This window comes from Camelus bactrianus, chromosome 11, assembly GCF_048773025.1.
Source record: "Camelus bactrianus isolate YW-2024 breed Bactrian camel chromosome 11, ASM4877302v1, whole genome shotgun sequence".
Lineage (NCBI taxonomy): Eukaryota > Metazoa > Chordata > Mammalia > Artiodactyla > Camelidae > Camelus > Camelus bactrianus.
The window spans coordinates 27,594,406-27,613,485 of NC_133549.1; the positions used below are offsets into that span (position 1 = coordinate 27,594,406).

Sequence of the window (19,080 nt, forward strand, 5' to 3'; positions counted from 1 at the left end):
TAGAAGGAACACAATCCTTGAAGGGCTTGAAAGCCTTGAAGTGAGTTTCATCTCATGTACTTACCTCGGCTCTCCCCACTGAGGGCACCATCCAGTTCAGCAAAGCCAAGCAGAAAGTGGCAATGTTACTGGGCCAAAGAGATGGTAGATGGAATTTGAGTCTGCAGGTAAGGATGGAGGGGCAAAATTCTGGGGAAGAGTTAGCTACGATGAGGGTACTTTAAATTCCTTCCCAGGTCATTGGTTGTCTCCCAAGATTCCCACACACAGAGTAAGACTCCAAGGAGCCCAGGAGACAGCAGCCTCTGGGAGGTGAGTTTGCTGAGCAGAGATCCAGAAGCTTCCCACTGCTGAGGGGACAGAAACTGGGTTTCAAGTTTTCTCAAATTGGAAGAGGGTTGGTAAATGCCTCGGATTTTCTGTCAAAATCCTAGAAGGACCATTCTCCGGGAGAGAAGGCAAAACTGAAATAGACCAGTCCTAAGAAAGTCTTAAAACTAACCCTCAATAGAATCAAGGTGATTTGCTGGATTTCCAAAAACCCCAAAAAACGAAACAATAACGAACTGTTTGGGGGAGAGGTAACATCCCAGAGCTCCACATCAAAACAAATTCACAGTGTCCACCACTTAGATGAGAATCAAAACTCAGCCAAGCAAAGCGATCCACTCTCTCCCACTCCACCCCGTCGCCGTATTAAAATAGCCCCAACACTGCTGTCCCTGCCTCCGAGAGTCACTCCAGTCTGTCCTATTATGATGTCCATTTTTCTTCATCTTAGATAGAATGATTTTTTCTCAGTTTGAAAATTTTCAGTTTTCTCCCCTCCCCTCCCCCTCCCTGTCCGTACCCCATCCCTCCCCTTCCATCCCAAACAATTTGGTCCAGAAGCCCTTAGGTGGGGCCAGGTAGCTTGGCCTCTGCACAGGGTGTCTAGGGACCCAGTGCCTGGACAGGTGTGGGTCCTGAGTGCACTGAGGAGGGCACTTGTGTCTGTGTGGGGCCGGGGTATGGGAGGGAACCCACATGGCCTGGTGGGAGGGCCCTCCCTCAGAGGGTGACCAGCAGCTGTGATCTGAGCATGAGCAGGAGGAGGGCGGCCAAGCGTAGATGTTGGAGCCCCAGCAGGGCGAGAGGGGCACCTATGTAGGAGGTGGTTCAGTAGGTTTCAGAGCCCCAGTGGAGTGTGTGTCCACGTGGGACAGAATTTGAGCTGCTTCTCCTTCCTGAGATTCCCGGGTCCAGCCTCACGTCCGCTTTCCCAGTTCAAGCTTATCTAAACCCCCTTGATCTGGGCATCATCCCAGTGACTTCCCAGCCCCCCTCCCACCAACCCTTTCCCACTGAAGCCAGTTGGAGTTGGGCACAAGGCTTTTGCAACCAGAGGAGTCCTGGGTGACACACACGGACCACAAGGCCCTAAAAATCAGCAAAAGCAGGTCTGGCATGAGACCTGGAAGGAACAGCCCGGTGGTGAGGCTGGGCTTCTTTGCGCCAAGACCACCACTCAGCTTTGTCTCCTGCAAGTTGATGGGAAACAGCAGGAAATCACACTCAGACTTCCAGAGGCTTCTCCAGGATACACCTGCAATCTACTTCTCCATTTATAATTACATGTACTAACAAGTTCATGGCGGTGATACATGAAGACGCATATTATGTAATCAGATTGTCTTTGATGGTATAGTTAATGCTAATGTGATGATTATGTGTGAACATTTAAATATATGACACTCATTATCAAAAATTGATTTAAGAACCAGACACCAGTTTTTTTCCCCCTGGATTCTTTTATGTTCTTTGTCTGTATGTTCTTACCAATTCAGTAGGATGGCATGTGTTTAAATTATTCTTTAATGAAAGGACCTGGCCGGCCTTCTCTTAGCTGTGACAGCCCATTGTTCTCAGTTCTTCTCTGGAATCCCTGGGACAAAAGCTGGTCCAAGAGTCCTTTCCCAGTAGAGACCCTACTCCCACCCTTGGAAACTGGAATAAATAAAATTGAAACTCAAAGGGCAGCAGAGGAGGAGAAAGACGAGCCGGGGCTTGAGGAGGTTTGCATCTGGGGGTCACCTCTAAACACCTGTGTGACCTGGCACACGCCAGTTGGCCACTCACTTATAAATTTGGGCCTGTAAAATATCAGGCAATGGAGGACAGGTTAAATAAATTATGATGCATACAATAAAATACTGTGCAGCTCTTTGAGAGAAGGCAGCTAGGTCTCTTTGCTTCGGCCATTCCAAGATCTGCTGTTTGAAAAAGTTTTCACGTAGATTATTATCCTATTTTTTAAAAAGGTAATTAAAATATGCACATGTGGAGATACAACAAGTTGTGGAGAAATAGGCACCCAAAGATGATTAATTTTTAATTCTGAGAGGTGAGATTATGGAGGACTTTTGGTCCTTAGAGCAAATAAATATTTCTGTAATATTTTGGACATTTTATGATATGTAAATATTTCTTTTGTAACCAGAGGGCAAAGAGAAATAAAGATTAACCAGTTAAATAGAGGAAAACCCAGATATTTGCTACCTTCCCTTCACGCTTGAAATAACACTTTTCTAAGGCCATTGTCCTTTCTGCAGTTCTTCTCCACCGTGGGAACTGGGGATAGACTGGATCTTTGAGAATCTTTGAGAAATGTATTAATTTCAGTACAAAATCAGGACTGAAGCAATAAGAATTAAGTGCCGGTGCTTGGCTTGTGTAAAGCATACCTGGAAAACACATTGGCTCTGTGGCCGCCTGCGGGACAGGTGATTTATTGAGACTCTCATTCCTGTGCTGTTCTTGCAGCTTGTGAGCATCAGTGGTGTTTTCCTCCCTCTGTTCTGTGCAAGCCCCAAGCCCTCCCCGGCTGGGGCTCTTGTGCCTGAATTGCCTTGGTGTTTCAGACTCAGAAATGGCACCTGCCAGGCACATGGGACAAAACTCCCGGACCCATCTTGGTTTTGTTTGGGGATCTAGGCTCTCAGAGAAGCTGAGTGATGTTGCAGAGGTGGCTCAGGTCAGACAATGAATTTGGGCTCCTCTAGGACTGGGAAGGGGATGGGTTTGAGTGTGTGTGCGTGTGTGTGCGTGTCTGTGAGTGCGCAGTTCACCAATACTATTGCCCTGAGTTCCACTGACATGGATTAGCCAGATATGGAGATGGCTGTGGGCTGCTGTGGACAGAGACTACCAAGCTCAAGGTCTGGGGTGCAGAGGGACGGGGGGGTCTCTGGCTGAGCCCTCACTCGTGGAGAGGGTGTGGGGGAGCACCTCTGGGCTCACCTGGGCTCCCAGGGCGGATGACCAGACCCATGGGAGCAAAGCTTAGCAGAAGGAGCAGTGGTAACAGGGCAACCTCCACACACTAAGGGCGGGCCTTACCCACCTTTTCTGGGCACCACATGACCTCCCAGGTGTCACATGATCTGTATAACGTCCTCTCTTGAGACATGATTGAGATAGAATTTCTAGTTACCTAAGCATGTGAGGGGCTCAGAGCCAGATCTAATTGGATTTTTTTTCCTAAAGGAAGTAACATTTTTTTTCTTTTTTTTTTGTCAGCTGAACGTTGAGGAGCAAGTCTGTAGCCACTCCGTTTTTCTTGCATTGCCCTGCAAAGACCTCACCGTGTCCTGGACACTTCCTGATCCTCATCTTCTCATGTCAGCCCTCAGCTCTTGCTCAAAACGGCAGCACGGGAACCCAGTCGTTACCTCCCACCCAGCTCGCTGCACAGGACACGCGGACCGTACGCGGGAGCCACTGCGCTTAACATCAACAACTGGGCCAGTGTTTCCAAAGTGACCGTGATGCATCAAAGCTGAAAGTGGCCCCAGGAAGGAACCCAGCACGCTGGTTTACGGCTCCCACGGTAGGTGCTGCACCCCCCACCTGAGTTTCCCCTGCCCGCTTCCCCCCACCCATAAGTCTTTTGAATGAAAGGCCTGTAACCGCTCCTTTGGGCTTGGTCTGGGGTTTGGCTCCTGTTGGGCACTTAGTAAATGCTAGACAGGGTGAATTGGCTCATGAACGGTCTTCTGCAAGCCTTTGATCAACCCATCGTCACTCAATTAATAAACAACACAGTGAGTCCCTGCCACGTGCCTCTGAGGATCTGCGTCACCTGGCGAGCCTGGAGTCGGCCCGGGTACCTCGCCCCAGCCCCCCGTGCAGTCAGCAGCTGTGAGCCTTTGTCTCTCCCCGGACTGCGAAAGGGGAAGGACTGTAGGAGATGGAGGCGGACTCCCGGCTCTCTTTCTACCTGCTTTTCTCATGCCAGTTGAGGAGGAAAGTTTAGACTTCAGTGAAGTTTCCCGGCCTCCACCCGCCACCACTCGCCCTCCCCCCACCCCCTTTCAGCTGAAGAGTAGATGGCGCATACCGGCCGCAGAATCTGGGAGCGCTGAGCATGAACACCCAGTGGAGGCTTTGAAAGTGATGTGTGCCAGGAGCCACTTGCCCAGATACCCGATCCCCTCATTGGTGGATCACTGTTTCCATCAGGCAGCCCTTCGTGATGTGCAAGCCAGGTGGCAGGTTCGGGTCATCAACAGGCTGAGTGGGACCATTTGGCTGCCATCACCCCTACTGGCCAGCTTTGCAGGTCAGGGTGCTGTCATGTCACGGGCAGAGCTTCCAGGAAGGGCTGTGTCTGTCTTTTCTCTGGCTGCAGGGCTTCCGGGAAAATGTGCTATGCTGGGCTCAGACTTGGAGGACTGGGGATGCAGAGTGGGAAGCCAGGAACAGGGGAGTAGGGTGGGGCGAAAGAGGGTGCTGGGAGATGGTGGGAGAGTCCAGATGCAGGGAAGATGGAAATCCTAGCAAGTGACGTTGTTACTGCCTGCTGGGCACTCTGCTAATCTTTTTATCTCATTTCAGCCTCAGCAAAGCTATGAAGTAGATGCTGGTACCGTCTCCTTCCATGATGAGAGAACTGATGAATGTCACACAGTCTGTGAGTGGTAAGCTGGGGTTTGCGCTTAATTTGATTCTAGTGTCCAAATAACCTCTAGCTTATCCTGTCTTTTAGGGGTCACACACCAGAAACAAAATGTTCTAGACACCGGGGCAAAGCCAGCTTCTGATGGGAAATATTTTATATCCTTCTAGCTGAAGAAACTGACCCCGGACTTTTAGGCTGTGCCCAGCCTTGAGCTGTAGAGGAAATATTTTATGACACTTATTACGTGCCAGGATCTTTCACACTTTCTATCTCATTTAATCACAGCAATACTGTAGAATTTGTTCCTCCCATTTCACAGATGAATAAATGGAGGTTCAGAAATGCTAAATAACTCTTTCAAGGTCATATAGCTAGTAAGTGATGGAGTTAAGGGTCAATCCCAAATTTGCTTCCCCTCAAACTCAAACTCTTTCCGTTCTAACAATATTTCCACAAGTGGGTGCTGAATAACCCTAGTTTCAGGATTTCCCAGTGAAGAATGGTATCCCAGGCAAGTCACTTTGACAAGTGTGGCAGGCCACCTGCTTCTGTCAGCAATCAATAGTGCGTGTTCATGTATTAAAGGCCCTGAGAAGTCCTGCAGTCAGTAAAGCTTTTTTACACTGTTTAACTCTGACCTGCTCACTCTTATTTGAAGACAAGACTCTTTTTCCCCCATATAACACACTTTGAGAAAAGTCACCCTGTACTGTTGGGGCCCCCTAAGCCCAAAGAAGCCAAAGTTTACTGTTGAAAGGTTTTTCTCTTCTTCCAGCTTTGGCCTATAAATAAGAACAGCCAACAGTAGCTACTACATTTTAAAATGTGCATACCCTTGATAAAACACTAATATATGCACAAAGATACTTGTATGAAGTTCACTGCAGATTTGTTCACTGCAGTTGGAAACAACCTAAATGTGTACCGATGGGGACAGAAAAAAAAGCACACTCTATCCATACCATGCAATGCCACACAGCCACTAAAAAGAATGGGCTAGCTCTGTATGAGTTAACGTGGGTAAGTCTCTGAGATGTATTGCTGAATAAAATAAATTAGAACAATAGATTTAATGTGACCCCATGTATGTGAAATTAAAAGCAACTCTACAGTTTTTACAGAGACCTATATGTATGTTAATGAATAACATAGGGGCTGGAAGGAGACACAAGTTAATGACAGTTTTCACCTCTGGTGTTTGTGGGAGGTCAGCTGGGATCAAGGACACCTATTAGTCAGATCAGGGTAGACTAGACCACTGGCTCTTAAAGTGTGGTCCCAGAGCACTTCAGCATCACCTAGGAACTTGTTAGAAATGCAGATTCTTGGGCTCTCCCCAAGACCTCTGCTTTAGAAACTCTGGGGGTGGGGCCCAGCAATCTATGCTTTAACAAACCTTCCAGGTGATCCTGGTGCATGCCGAAGTTTGAGAATCACTGGGTTAAACCAACCAGTGCTTTCCGACAATAAAGACGAGGAGCAGGGCAGCCCTCTTCCACCTTGTAACTATGCCATTTGATATATGTGGTCTCTGGATTTGCTAAGATTGATGAAGAGAGTCTGGAGTACTTCTGCATATAGCCCATTGGCCAGAACTAGTCACATGACCCCAACCTAACTGCAAGGGTTGCTGGGAAATGTGGGGGGTGGAGTGGGGCGCATATGAATATTTAGTGAGTGCTCTGTCCCACAGGATGGTGGTCAAAGAAGACCACAGACTCCTTTGTTGAGCTTTAAATTTTTTTAATAAGAAGCTCAAGTTAATGAGTGACCTTTGTGATTTTTAAAAACCAGGGCTGATGAAAAAGTAGAGCCAGCCTGTTGTAGGTGTGCACCTGTATTTGTGTGTGTGTGTGTGTGTGTGTGTGGCGGGGGGACGGGAGGGTATGTGCACGGAAGGCTAGGTAGCGAGGGAAGGTGTGTCTCAGAGCCAGGAGAGAATAATGATCTTGGATTCTTCTGTTTCCCATGTATTATCTCGTTTAAATTATCTCACAACCACCCTCTCTGATGAGTACTGCTATAAGCCTCATTTTATGAAGGCAGATTCTGAGTCTTAAAAAGGTTCCACGACTTGTTCAAAGTCACAGCTGGCATAGGGGGAGCACAGAGAAGTGAGCCCTGGGTTTTCTAACTTGAAAGCCCTCTCTTTTTTTCTCAGTGATACCCGCCGCGATTTCTTTAATGGCTTCATCCCCGTGTGGGTGTCTTACATGCACTTGTATGTGTATGTACACAGGCAAATAGCTGGGCTTCTTTCCAGCTTCTGCCCTCACCCCACATCCGCTCACCCTCAGAACTCTCACTGCCTCACTGCCTCACCACATCCCCAGCCCAACACAAATCCAGCTCCACAACTGTTTGCAAATCCTGTAGATTGTACTACAGGCTTGCAAAGGTGCGCGGAGTAGGCGCTATGGCACGTCACACGGGCAGCCTTCTTTAAAATCCTCTATAAAGTTTCAGCTGCTTCACCCACTCTTCTCCCTTCTCCATGAACTCTTTTTAACTTCTCCAGCTACTTGGCTCCAGGCTCCAGCCCCCGGCCTCACTGCACTTACCATCTTCACCTGACTTACAGAATTCAGAGCAACACAAATGCCTAGCAAAGCCACACCGCTCCCCTGGAGGAGCGGAGGGCCCGGGCGGTTGGCTTGTTGCTCGACTAAACAGCCAGGGGACTTCACATCCCATCAAAGCCATGGGCAGGCTGAGCACAGTCTTGCAAATTGCTACCCATCCAGTTGTCCTGAGAAAATAATAATTACCTTGACAATGCTCTTGGTTGAAAGGGGTGGGTAGAGATAGGGGAAACATTTCCATGGAGGAAATAAAGGCATATTTCCAGAAGAGGCTGAGTGGGTAGAGCTGGTGTGTGGGAACCCAGTTACCATGGTCTAGGTATTTCAGGGTGTGAATTCTCAGTGAAAAGGCACCTTAAATCATGAATGTTTGAAGATAAGAAGTCAAATTCCAACCGGTGTTCCCCCTGCCAACCTAAGCTCTTTCAACTGATATGAGAGATGAGGCATCAGAGAAGGCTTCCTTCCTTCCTTTGTACAGAGATGGGTGGGGAGCCTTTCTCGGGCCCTGTGATACCAAGAGAGGGAAACAAGAAATGACTGGTGAGGGGCCAGATGAAAGTGCCAGGCATTTGCCACTTTTTCCTGCAGGTGACATCTATTTACAGTAACTCTCGATGCCAACAAAGCCTGCTTTTCCCACCAATGTCCTTGTTATAATGGTGCTGGACAGGGACATGGAAGACACGGAGGCTGCCTTCTCTCAGGCTGGCAGGTGCCTTTCCCCTGGAGCTTCCATGGCAGCTGCCTTCCAGCCTCTGCCAGCAGCACACCAGAGCAGGGTTGCTTAGATGTCAGCGACATCATGGCATAGCTGACATGATGCTGAAAGTCACTTCTGCTTCTCCCCTGGCCCCTCTCCAGGCTGGAAGTGGTCCTTTCACATCAGAAATCACCCACATAAAGTCATCCCTTCCAAGGCTCTGTGTGATGTGCCTCAACCTCTTCCACTCAGAAACCCGGCCCTCCAGAGGGCAGCAGATGTCTCCCAACATGGTAAATGTCTTTGAGGTCAGCTCTGTTGTCTTTAAAATTTTTAAAAATTTTGCACTCGGCTGGATAATATATATGTGTTAAATTTAAAATGTCTTCAGAATAATTGCAATTTTTCCTCCCAAGACTTTGAGTAGGATAGATTGTCCAGAAAACATGCCATGTTTTTCCTGGGGTTTTACATAGCCCTGGCCTTTCCCTGGGCACACTCTGGGGTACTCAGGTCAACAGATGCCCCCGATTGTTGGCTTGTCAGTCAAATCCTTCTCAAATAGTTTTAATCCACATTTCCAACTTATTCCCTAGGAGGCCCCAGTTGGTACGTGCCTTGATTTTCCAGGCAGCCTGTGAAGCTGGGGTCTTGTCTTGTCTGCCATCTGCCTTGCATGGAGTGGTGACCCCTGAAGTGTGGGTGCCTCCAGCCCTTTATGACAGCACAGCTTAATCTCCCAGGGTGCCATACTTAGAATGGCCAGCAGATGGCACCAAGGTGTCTGCTAGAGCTGCCTGGCAGGTTTGGTTTGGATCTGGGTTGATGAAGGAGGGAAACATAGCAGTCAGTGTATGACAGTCCCTCTCCTGGGGCCGCGTCCCCCACTCTCGTGCCCATCAGCCTTCAGGGAGGAGAGTAAGGGGACGTGAAGGAAGCCAGGTGGGGGTTATCCCTCCATGATTTCTGCCTGTGTGGGGATAGAGCAGGATGCTGGCTGATTCAAGTTTCCAGAAGCATCTGAGAATTCCCCTTCTGTATCAGAGACGCTCCAGGCAGGGTAGAGAAGGTAGTTCAGCACAAGGTGTGGGAGAAATTTTTCTATTAAGCAATAGGATACTTATTAAGAGGAATATGGGACTGAAATTAAGAAATGATAATATATTGAAATACTACCATTGTGCCTACCACCACCACCACTGCCATCATCACCACCACCATCACCACAACTACCACAACCACCACCATCACCACCATCACCACTCACCACCACCATCACCATCAATATAACCACCACCACCACCATCACCACCATCATCACCACCACCATCAATACAACCACCACCACCACCACTATCATCACCACCACCATCTCACAATTACCACCACCACCATCACAACTACATTTCAGAAAGTAAGTGTTCTTTCTGTCTACACATCGTTCCTGTCCCTTTTCATGTCTTCTCATATCTTTGGGAGTTTTCCAGAAGACCAGAAGAAGAGCGATGGTGTGGGTGCCCCCCATATGAGAAAAAAAGGCCCATCGTGCTTCAGGAGGAGAAGAGAGAGCAGCTAAATGGGAGAAAGGCCACACCGGCCCTCCTCACTTGGAGCACTCCAGATGGAGAGTGTTAGGTGACTTGAACATGAAGAATGGACAGCTTTGCTCCTCCTGGGCACGGGGCATGGTACCTGGATGACCATGAGCAAGACCTTTGACGTTTACTCCCTAGTCCTCCATTTGATATTTATGGCAGGAATACAAGATCACACGAAGTCACTCAAATGTTCCTAATGATGCCAACGGACATTTAAAGGGGGTCACTATAGCTTCTCCTAGGAATACATAAAAGCCCTGGGCAACCAGGCTTCCCAAGGCATCCGGCACAAGCAAGGTTTTATCTGAACATCAGCAGAAAATGAATGCCAGGCCCTTTATTGGGCAAAGACCAATGTGCCTCCAGGCCATGCCTGCCCTTGGGCCTCTGAACATTCCAAATGGGGAAACACACCAGGCTCAGCAAAGAAGCTCACACTCCTTGTTCAGAAGGCCAGGTTTCTCCGGGAAAAACTTGTAGAAAGGAGAATTTTTTACCCCCATCCTCTGTTGGTGTGGGTGGCTGGAGGCCTGCCTTTACTGAATGTCGTGTATGTCAATCGTAAGCACAGCTGGCGTATGAACGGATTCTGTACGACTCTGCTGCGAACGTGCGCACGGGAAAGGCACAGGTCAAGAGGCAAGAAAGACAATGTGTGTCTATTACTCAGTTTTATGCATCTAATATCACAGGCAAATATGGACACCTGGAGACTATCAAACCCAAATTAGAAACTCATTGGAAGAAAAGGACAGTATTTGCACAGATCACCCATAAATCTTCAATAACTAACTCTCCTTGGGCATAACATCAAATGTTCACTTTCTTTTTAGTGTCTCATTAGGAAGAAAATTTATTGCCCAACTATTGAACTATGTCAATTTTTTAAAAACATTGTGTGAATATTTCCAGGAACCACATGGTTGATTTTACATTAGCTTTCTGCCACTGAACAGGAAAAGGCTTGGTCTTTCCAATGATGAAATGACACTAATCATGAAATTAGAGGAGATAGCATGTACTCAGTTGGAAGCGACAGCAGTTTCCCATAAATGTATCATAGCCCTGGCTCCTTTTGATAAGTTGGAATGATGTCACTCCCTGCAGCCCAGACCAGGGCACACTCCACTTCCCCTGCTCTCCCCACCCCCAGCACCTCTTCCCCTATCTCGCAGTGGGTCCAAAGGGAAGGCTTCAGGGGAGCCAGATTCTTACGCTGGGGTGTGTTTTCCAGCTGTGGTTGCTCGCCTGCCTTGGTGGGAAGAGCCTGCAAAGGACCAAGAAGGAAAAGAAAAACGTTAAAGAAAAATCAGTGAATTGCATATGGTGCCCATTAAAAATAATAAATAGGCCAGAAGATGAAGGGCTGAGCTTACATATGTGAACCTGTCTCTGCCAGGACCCTGGCATCCAGAGCGAGCAGGAGGGGCTGCTTCCTGTTCGTATTGTCCTGCCTCAGACCAGAGCAGAGTGGCAAGAGCTTCTCTGAGCAGCCGGGAGAGGGAAGGGGCGGGGGTGGGAGCAGAGACTTGAGGGTTTACCCAGCCCTAGTCCCCATCTTCTCTGTGGGCTCTTCTGACAGGAGACTATCTTGACCACAGGGCCTCCAGTCAAGGAAGAGGGAGACATGCGAGTGACTCTTTGGAGAGTCAGAGGGGCGTGGGAGCAAGATTCTGTAACACTGAGACCCAAGCCTCCACTCACAGCTGGAAATGAGACTGGCTGAGTTTATTTCATGGCCCAATGTATGGTCTTCTTCCCAGTTCTATTGTGTTGTCCATGTTGTCTGTCTGTCTGTCTGTCTATCTATCCATCCATCTGAGACCCGTAATACTCATATAGAACTAAGATGGAGAAGAGTCTCTTCAAGATGACTTGGAAGATGCGTATGGAATTAGCCGTGAGCCTCATTTCCCCTCCCACCTCAGATTTATGTTTTGGGTCTTTAATTAAGGGTTCCTTGGATGAGTGCCCCCTTTCCTTACAAAAATCATCTGCCTCTCTCAATATGCTACTAATATTGATTTTCATTTTTCAATTAATATTTGAGCATCTAATTGGTTAAAGAGGCTGAGAGGTACAAGAAAAGGACTTACATGCAAATAACCAGTATCTGAATAAGCAGATACTATTTTGAAACTAGATATGTGTTTAGTGTATGTATGCATGTGTGTTTACATATGTGTTTACAAATGTGCTTTTTAATTTTTAAATACTGTATTAGTTTTTCAAAACGACTCAAAATATGACTACCCATAATCCCAAAGAATTTGTAAAAAATAAAATTTACACATGTACACAGTTGGAAAGTACTGAAAGGTGTGCTTATTTCTTATAAATTGAAGCATAGTCGGTTTAGAGTGTTGTGTTAATTTCTGGTGTACAGCATAGTGATTCAGCTATACACATATATACTCCTTTTTGTATTCTTTTTCATTATAGGCTGTTACAAGGTATTGAATTTAGTTCCCTGTACTATACAGTAGGGCCTTGCTGTTTATCTGTTTTATATATAGTAGTTAGTGTCTGCAGATTCTGACCTCTTAGTTTATACTTCCACCCCCTCTTCCACCCCTGATAACCACAAGTTTGCTTTCTACGTCCATGAGTTTGTTTCTGTTTTGTAAATACGTTCATTTTTTTTAGATTCCACATATAAATTATATCATATGGTCTTTTTCTTTCTCTTTCTGGCTTTCTTCACTTAGTATGACAACCTCCAGGCCCATCCATGTGGCTGCAAATGGCATAATTTTATTCTTTTTTATGGCCGAGTAGTATTCCATTGCATGATGTGTGTGTGTGTGTGTGTGTGTGTGTGTGTGTGTGTGTGTGTACGTACATATAAAAGGTGTGCTTTTAAATGTCTTATGTATACATCCCCAAACTCAAATGCAAAACTCTGGCAAAACCTCAAAACTTGTTCCAGTTAAAAAACCCCAGAGTATTAGTTTCCCATGGCTGCCACAAAAAAGTATCACCAACTGGGTAGTATAAGACAACAGATGTTTATTCTGTCACAGTTCTGGAGGCTAGAAGTCCAAGATCAAGGTGTCGGCAGGACCATGCTCCCTTTTTGAGCTTCTTCTATGGTTACTGGCAATCCTTGGCTTCACTCCAGTCAGTGCCTCCGACATCACATGGTGTTATCCCTCTGTGTCTCTCTGAGCCTCTTCTCCTCTTCCTGTAAGGACACTGGTCATAGTCAATTAAAATTGACTCCAGTATGACCTCAACTTAACCTACATCTTCATTACATCTACAGAAACCCTTCTTCAGAATAAGGTCACATTCATATCTATGAGGGGTGAAGACACAGACATATCTTTCTGGGAGACACAATTTAACTCATACCAGTTAAGAATACTCAGTTTCTTCCTAGGGCTCGTGTTAAATTGTATACATAAAATTACCTAACATTTTATTGTTTCAGAATAATTAGCTGAAGAAAGGCCACCAACATGCTTCCCTGCGGGTTTTTCCCCACGTGACCAGGTGAGAGTAATAACCCAAATCTGGGGGGAGGTCTTTAAAGCCAGTCTCTCCAACGTGTTCCCTCCCATCTTCTAAATGAACCTTGAGAGCTCAGGCACGAGGGCTGCAAACAGCATTTCCACCACATGGGGGCAGATGTCGGATGGCACAACTGTGAACATTAAAAAAAATCCTATTCGGGTCAAAGCACTGGCATTTCTGGCTGAGGCTGAGGCTGAGGCTGAGGAATCTCCTGCGTCTGTTTTCATCAGGGGAAAAGTGGGCAAAGGTGATCTGAGGGCTTTTTGTCCTGCATGAATCTGTCATGGGGAGAGCAGGAAGGCTATTGAACTACAAAATATATCTTGAAGCTCTCCTTTCTCTCCACTGCACTAGCTCGAACTGCCATCACCCAGCTCCATCCGCTCTCCACACAGCAGCCAGCCCTTAAAAGCCTCAATCGAATCATGTTCCTTTCTTGTTTAGGCTTTCTATGAGTCTCGCCTCCTTCCACTGCATCCAGAGTGAAATCCCAAAAGCGTGGTCTGCATGCTTCTTTTCTACAGTTGCACAAACCTCTGGGAATTGAGTTGACTCTTTCGGCCTGCCTTGGTTATGCACCTACTGCTAAACCAGTCCCCAGGGCCAGGGGAGACATGACCTTCTAAGAAGCCAGGGTCCTAGAGTGGGAGATGGGCTTAGCACCACCCAGGCCTGCACTGACGTGGGGGAGTCCTGGGACCTCACAGAACACCAGTGAGCAGAGTCTAGAAGAGAGGAGGAGGGAAGGTTGACAATACACTGTGACAAAGGGCCGTCATGAGCCCCTCTTCTACTGGAAAGTTCTCTGGCAGAGATCTGGTAGGACCAGGCCAGATGCAGCAGCCCCAGGTCTACAGGGAGGGGGCTGGCCATAAAAGAAAGGAGAGGGACGTGTTTACTGAGGAGTACAGCACAAGCAAGGTGTCGGAAGAGGGTAAGGAAGGAAAGGACCATTTAGAAGCCAGGGGAGTGGTGTTACTCCATTTTCCTGGAGATTCTACAGAGTTCTGGAAAGGTCACTTCCGGGGTCACTCAGATGGCACGCTAGGGCTAGAGTCCAGGGAACCAGCGGGTGGAGACCTCCTGCCCTCCTTTCTGCCTGAGTCATTGTATTTGCTTTTGGGAGGGCGGGGTGAGAGAGGGGCAGTTAGTTCTTTGGGAAAAAAAAAGAAAGACTCTGCACTCGGAAGGATCATTGCTTTTCTGTTTGGACCCAGAGCACACTGATCTGATGGCGGAGTGGGTGGGGTGGGGTCTGCACGGGGCTGTGGCAGAGAAACGCCGCGTTCCTGGCTGGAGGTGCTTCTGTTGGTGCAGCAGCCGGCTTGCGTGGCTCGGATTTTCCTTTAGAGATTTCTTTGTCATGATTAAAGTTTATACTCACAGGGTCATAGGCTGAGTAAATATTTTCTTAGGCAAATCTGTAACTTATTGAAACTGAATGTGCATGTGATAATGCTTTCGTGCTGGCAGTGGGGCTTTTGGTGAAGAAATCAAGAAGAAGGTGTATACAGAACAACTTGTGAGGATTTGCCGGGGGGAAAGGGGTTGCCTGCTCTGCTCCAAGGGTGGCCGTGGACCCATACGCTCAGGAAATCAGACCTGGAGCAGCCCCAGCATGGACCTGGGTCTGTCCCTCGGGTCGTCATCTGCGCCTCTCTCCTCCTGAGCTGAGCCAGCATAAGTGACCTGTGTAAAGAACTGCCTGGGGGCCATGCTCAGCACAGGGTCACGTCCCAGAGGGCACGTCCCTGTGACAGTCACAAAGCGTTAAAACTTCGTCTAAATTGTTACCAAAGTCAGTCCAATCAAAATAGAAATATGTGCACAATTCATAGCAAAAAGACTCCAAATATCTCTCCATTCTTCCAAATGTCTCTGAACCTTAGTTTTCTCATCTGAAAAATCTAGAGAATAATCTTGTCCACTTTGTAAGATGTTGGAGAGCACTGACTGCCAGGCGTATATTAGCCATCATCCAGTGCAAAGTGGGACCCTCACTATCCCTTAAAACTCCCCTGGGCTTAAGAATGAATCCTGTAAAAATGGCACAATGCCCAACACACGCATGAATTCTGAACACCAGACGTTCTCGGCTGGCTTCCTCTTGGCTGCCACAGCCTCTTTCACACAGGTCTGACTGCAGTCAGAGCTCCAGGGGAAAGCTGTTTGCAGAGAGCAAGTTGGGGAGAGGCAGGCTCAGAGGGTTTCCACTTGGGGTGCTCAGAACAATGACCATCTCCAGCTCGATCTAAAGCCTTCGATGGAAGGGGCAGCATAGTTGGGAAAAGTCAGGAGTTTCCATGGGATAGCCCAGGAAGTTCTGAGCACTGGTCTAAAAATAGTGATATTAATCATGGGGCTTTCTCAGTACGGCCACTCCAGCCCCCTTCCCCTTGCCTTTCTCTGTGAGAAAGGGGGGGAAATGGAAAGCTCACCTCCTTGGCTTTAAGCTAGGAATGGCCATGTGACATGATCTGGCCAATCAAATGGAAGTAAAGAGCTCTGGGAACTTCTAGGAAGATTTTCATTTCCTTTCTGCTTTTCCCTTCCATCTTTCCCTCAGAAATGCAGACAGGATAACTGGAGCTGTAATAGCCATTTGAGGGTCATGAGCAAAAATTTAAGAGAATCACAGAGACTTCATCCTGACATCTTAGAACCTGTTGAACCAACATCAGCAGAAGTCTACTGGACTTCTTGTTGTATGAGGGAAAAAAAAAAGCAACCTCTTAAGTGTTTAAGCTATGTTATCAGTTAAGGTACAGTCTAACCTTCTGTGACAAAGGCACCCTAAAAACCAGCAGCTCAAAGCAGATTGTTCCTTCTCTCTCTAGCAGTTCAGAGGTGAGAGGTACAGAGAAGGCTAACTTCTCTGCTCCATGAGGTCACCCAGGGTCCCAGGGTTGTGCTTTACCATTTCCTGGATTGTTACGCTCCATGCCATGTTCAAGGTGGGCTTAATAGAATCATGCCTGCGTTCCAGTTCCTTAGGAAGGGGCCAAAAAGACTGGAAGCCAAGCAGTCTCCTTTGTAATGGGCACGACCCAGAAGTTGTATGTCACTACTGCTTATGTCCCATTGGCCAGACCTTAGGCACATGGCCTTGCCTAGCTGCAAGGGAAACTGGTATTATTAAAAGGAAAAAGGGGAGAATATGTATTGGGTGGCCATTTGCCATATTGATTGCATTTTTTGTTTTAGCTAAATGCATTCTCTAATCAGAGCATTAATTATAACAATAAAATTAAATTTATTAAGCCCCTATTATACAGCAGGTCCTATTTTAAGTGCTTTGCATTCAATGCCCCATTTATTCATGATTTCTAAGAGTGGGTAGTTTTAGCGGATAATCATTCCAGGATTTTTCTTTAGAGCTGGATGCCTGGAAATCAGAGGAAGGATTTACAGATGGTTCGTTATGACCTAAGCTCAAGTAGGAATTCTCCTGAGTGTTATGAACATGGAGACCAAGGGTAATGTTATTTTAGAACTGGTTAAATTATAAGGCCATGTGAGTCACAAAAGGTGCTTAAACCCACCTAAGAAAAATGTTGAATTCAGATAAAGGAAAGACGATGTTGGGAGTCATGAGGGCCTTTCAGATAGCAGTTGATATAAAACAGGGGCTGGCCGACTATAGCTCATGGGCCAAATGTGGCCCACCATCTGTTTTGTAATCAAAATTTCACCAGAACACAGCCTCACCCATTTGTTTATGTATTGTCTTTCATGCTATGATGGCCAAGTTGAGTTGCGACAGGGATTGTATGGCCTGCAAAGCTTAAAAATACTTATTATCTGACCTTTTGCAGAAAAAGTTTGCCAACTTCTGGCATAGAAGTTGGATTGGTAGAAGGGATGGAAAGGGAAGCATAATGTAAGTGGGAAGAGTAAGTCAGATCTAGGTCCAAATGTCAGTTTGGTTTTCATCAGCTTTGAGTATGTTAACTTCTCAGAGCCTCAGTTTCTTCATCCATAAAGTGGGGATAATGGTAGCTTCATCTCCAGGGCATCATGATGATTAAATGCAATAGCATGGTACCAAAGGTGAATAGTGCATGATTGTTTCTTACTCTCTACCCTTCCCCAGTCAGATGTCAGTAAAAATATCTGGACAAAGAAAGACACGATGTGTCTCAGAGAGGCAGCTAATGTGATGGGAGAAAATGGTGCATCAGGAAAGTGTGGGAGGTGAGGATAGACTCTACCTGCTAGCAGGAACAGCTATGTAATGTGCTGGCCCTGTACAAAATGAAAATGCAGGGGCCTTTATTCAAAAATTATTATTAAGAATTTCAAGATGGCAACAGCAGAGCACTAAGCCAAGGTCAAGCCCTCCTAAGGGGCCCCATGTGCTCTGCGCACATGGCTGTGAAGCGTCTAGTCACCAAGGAGGTCCCACCATCCTCAGGGCAGACTGTGGAAGAGCAAAGGGGATGTGGGCCCTTGAGCAGTGGAGTTTGGGTTCTAGTCTCGACACTGATGCTTGCCGGGTGTCTGGGCTGATCAATTACGTGTTCTGAGCGCTGGTGTCATCTGTAAAATGGAAGGACCAAATGAAACTGTGTTAAGTCCAGCGTGTGGCACTTCATGCCCTTAGTAAATGACAGTTTTCTCTCCTTTGATGAATTTATTCTTTCTTGGTTAACATATTTACTTTACATATTGTGTTGATCTGGAACCTCATAGAGAACACAACAGCCTACAGATTGGGACCAGACTAGACTTTGCTTCTCAATATACAGTCACTTCCATGCCGATACCACATCACTTTCTCCAGGACTGCCTCCTAGTGTTTTGGAAGCTCAGAAAGGTGCTAATGGAAGGGAGAACTGCATCTTTCTCTTTGCCAAACTCTCCGCCTCCCCATGCCTTTGAAGTTTCCAGAAATGCTCCATTGAAAATAAAAATTCACTTTCCAAACAGCCCATGTCTTGCATCCATTTGGTGGTAACATAATGAAATTATAGAGATCCTGCTCATGGCCGGGGCCCTCGGTCCTGCAGCAGATTGAAGCATCCATGCTCCCAGGAAGGGGCAGGAGCTCCAGGCGGCACCTCCTGCGAGATTTGTATAATGTGCATCTGTCAGGCAGTAATTTGGAATTTGCGGGCTAGCAAGTGACACCTGCCCTCCCAGGAAGCCACTCCTGCTCTCTGGAGGGAAGTGATGGGTCCCCGTTTGGGGAGGCGCTGGGGTAGGAGGGCCCAGGGTGATGGAGGTGTTTCCAGGCTCTTAGAGAAGCTCTATCGTGGAGCCAGGAATCAGCCGGTGCCACACGGAGGATTCTGCTTTGCTCTCATTTTTAATAAAAATGGTGGCTTTCTCTCCACATGTTGTTTCCATTGTTCTGAAATGAGTCTCGGAGGCTGCCAGCCTTCCACTAACCAGGTAGAGAAGCAGGGTAATGCATATTTAACAATCAGTGCTTTTAGCTGCTGGACGAGGCGTGCAATGGGTTTAATCATGTGCTGAATTTTGAACTTGGCAACATGAGCACGACCTCTGCCTACTGGGACAGAGAGTGCTTAAAACCACCTAAGAAAAGTGTTGATTAGGGGCCTGATAAATCACTGGGGGATGCTGCAGTTTAGTTTTGTTGCTGTTGTTGTTTTTTCAATGGCACCGTGTGAAGAAGCCTTGGAAATGAGTAAAAAACTCATTTCTTCGGAGTCCATCTGGGCAGACAATACTTTCAGTGTGTCGGATTCCCATTTCCGGTTCTGCAGTTTCTGCTGG

General features: G+C 47.0%; 1 long non-coding RNA gene across 4 annotated transcripts in view; it reads left to right on the forward strand.

The window, feature by feature from the left end:
• Positions 1-19,080, forward strand: part of LOC105080770 (uncharacterized) — a 53,942-nt gene that overhangs the window by 18,227 nt on the left and 16,635 nt on the right. For 2 of the 4 annotated variants that reach the window (XR_006720061.2, XR_006720058.2), the window contains 3 exons: positions 3,559-3,868; positions 4,876-4,958; positions 13,256-13,317. This is a non-coding gene — a long non-coding RNA (uncharacterized LOC105080770). Of the gene's footprint in view, positions 1-3,558; positions 3,869-4,875; positions 4,959-8,385; positions 12,084-13,255; positions 13,318-19,080 lie in introns of those variants that run through there. The other 2 variants (XR_012510115.1, XR_012510114.1) reach the window with 2 other exon arrangements.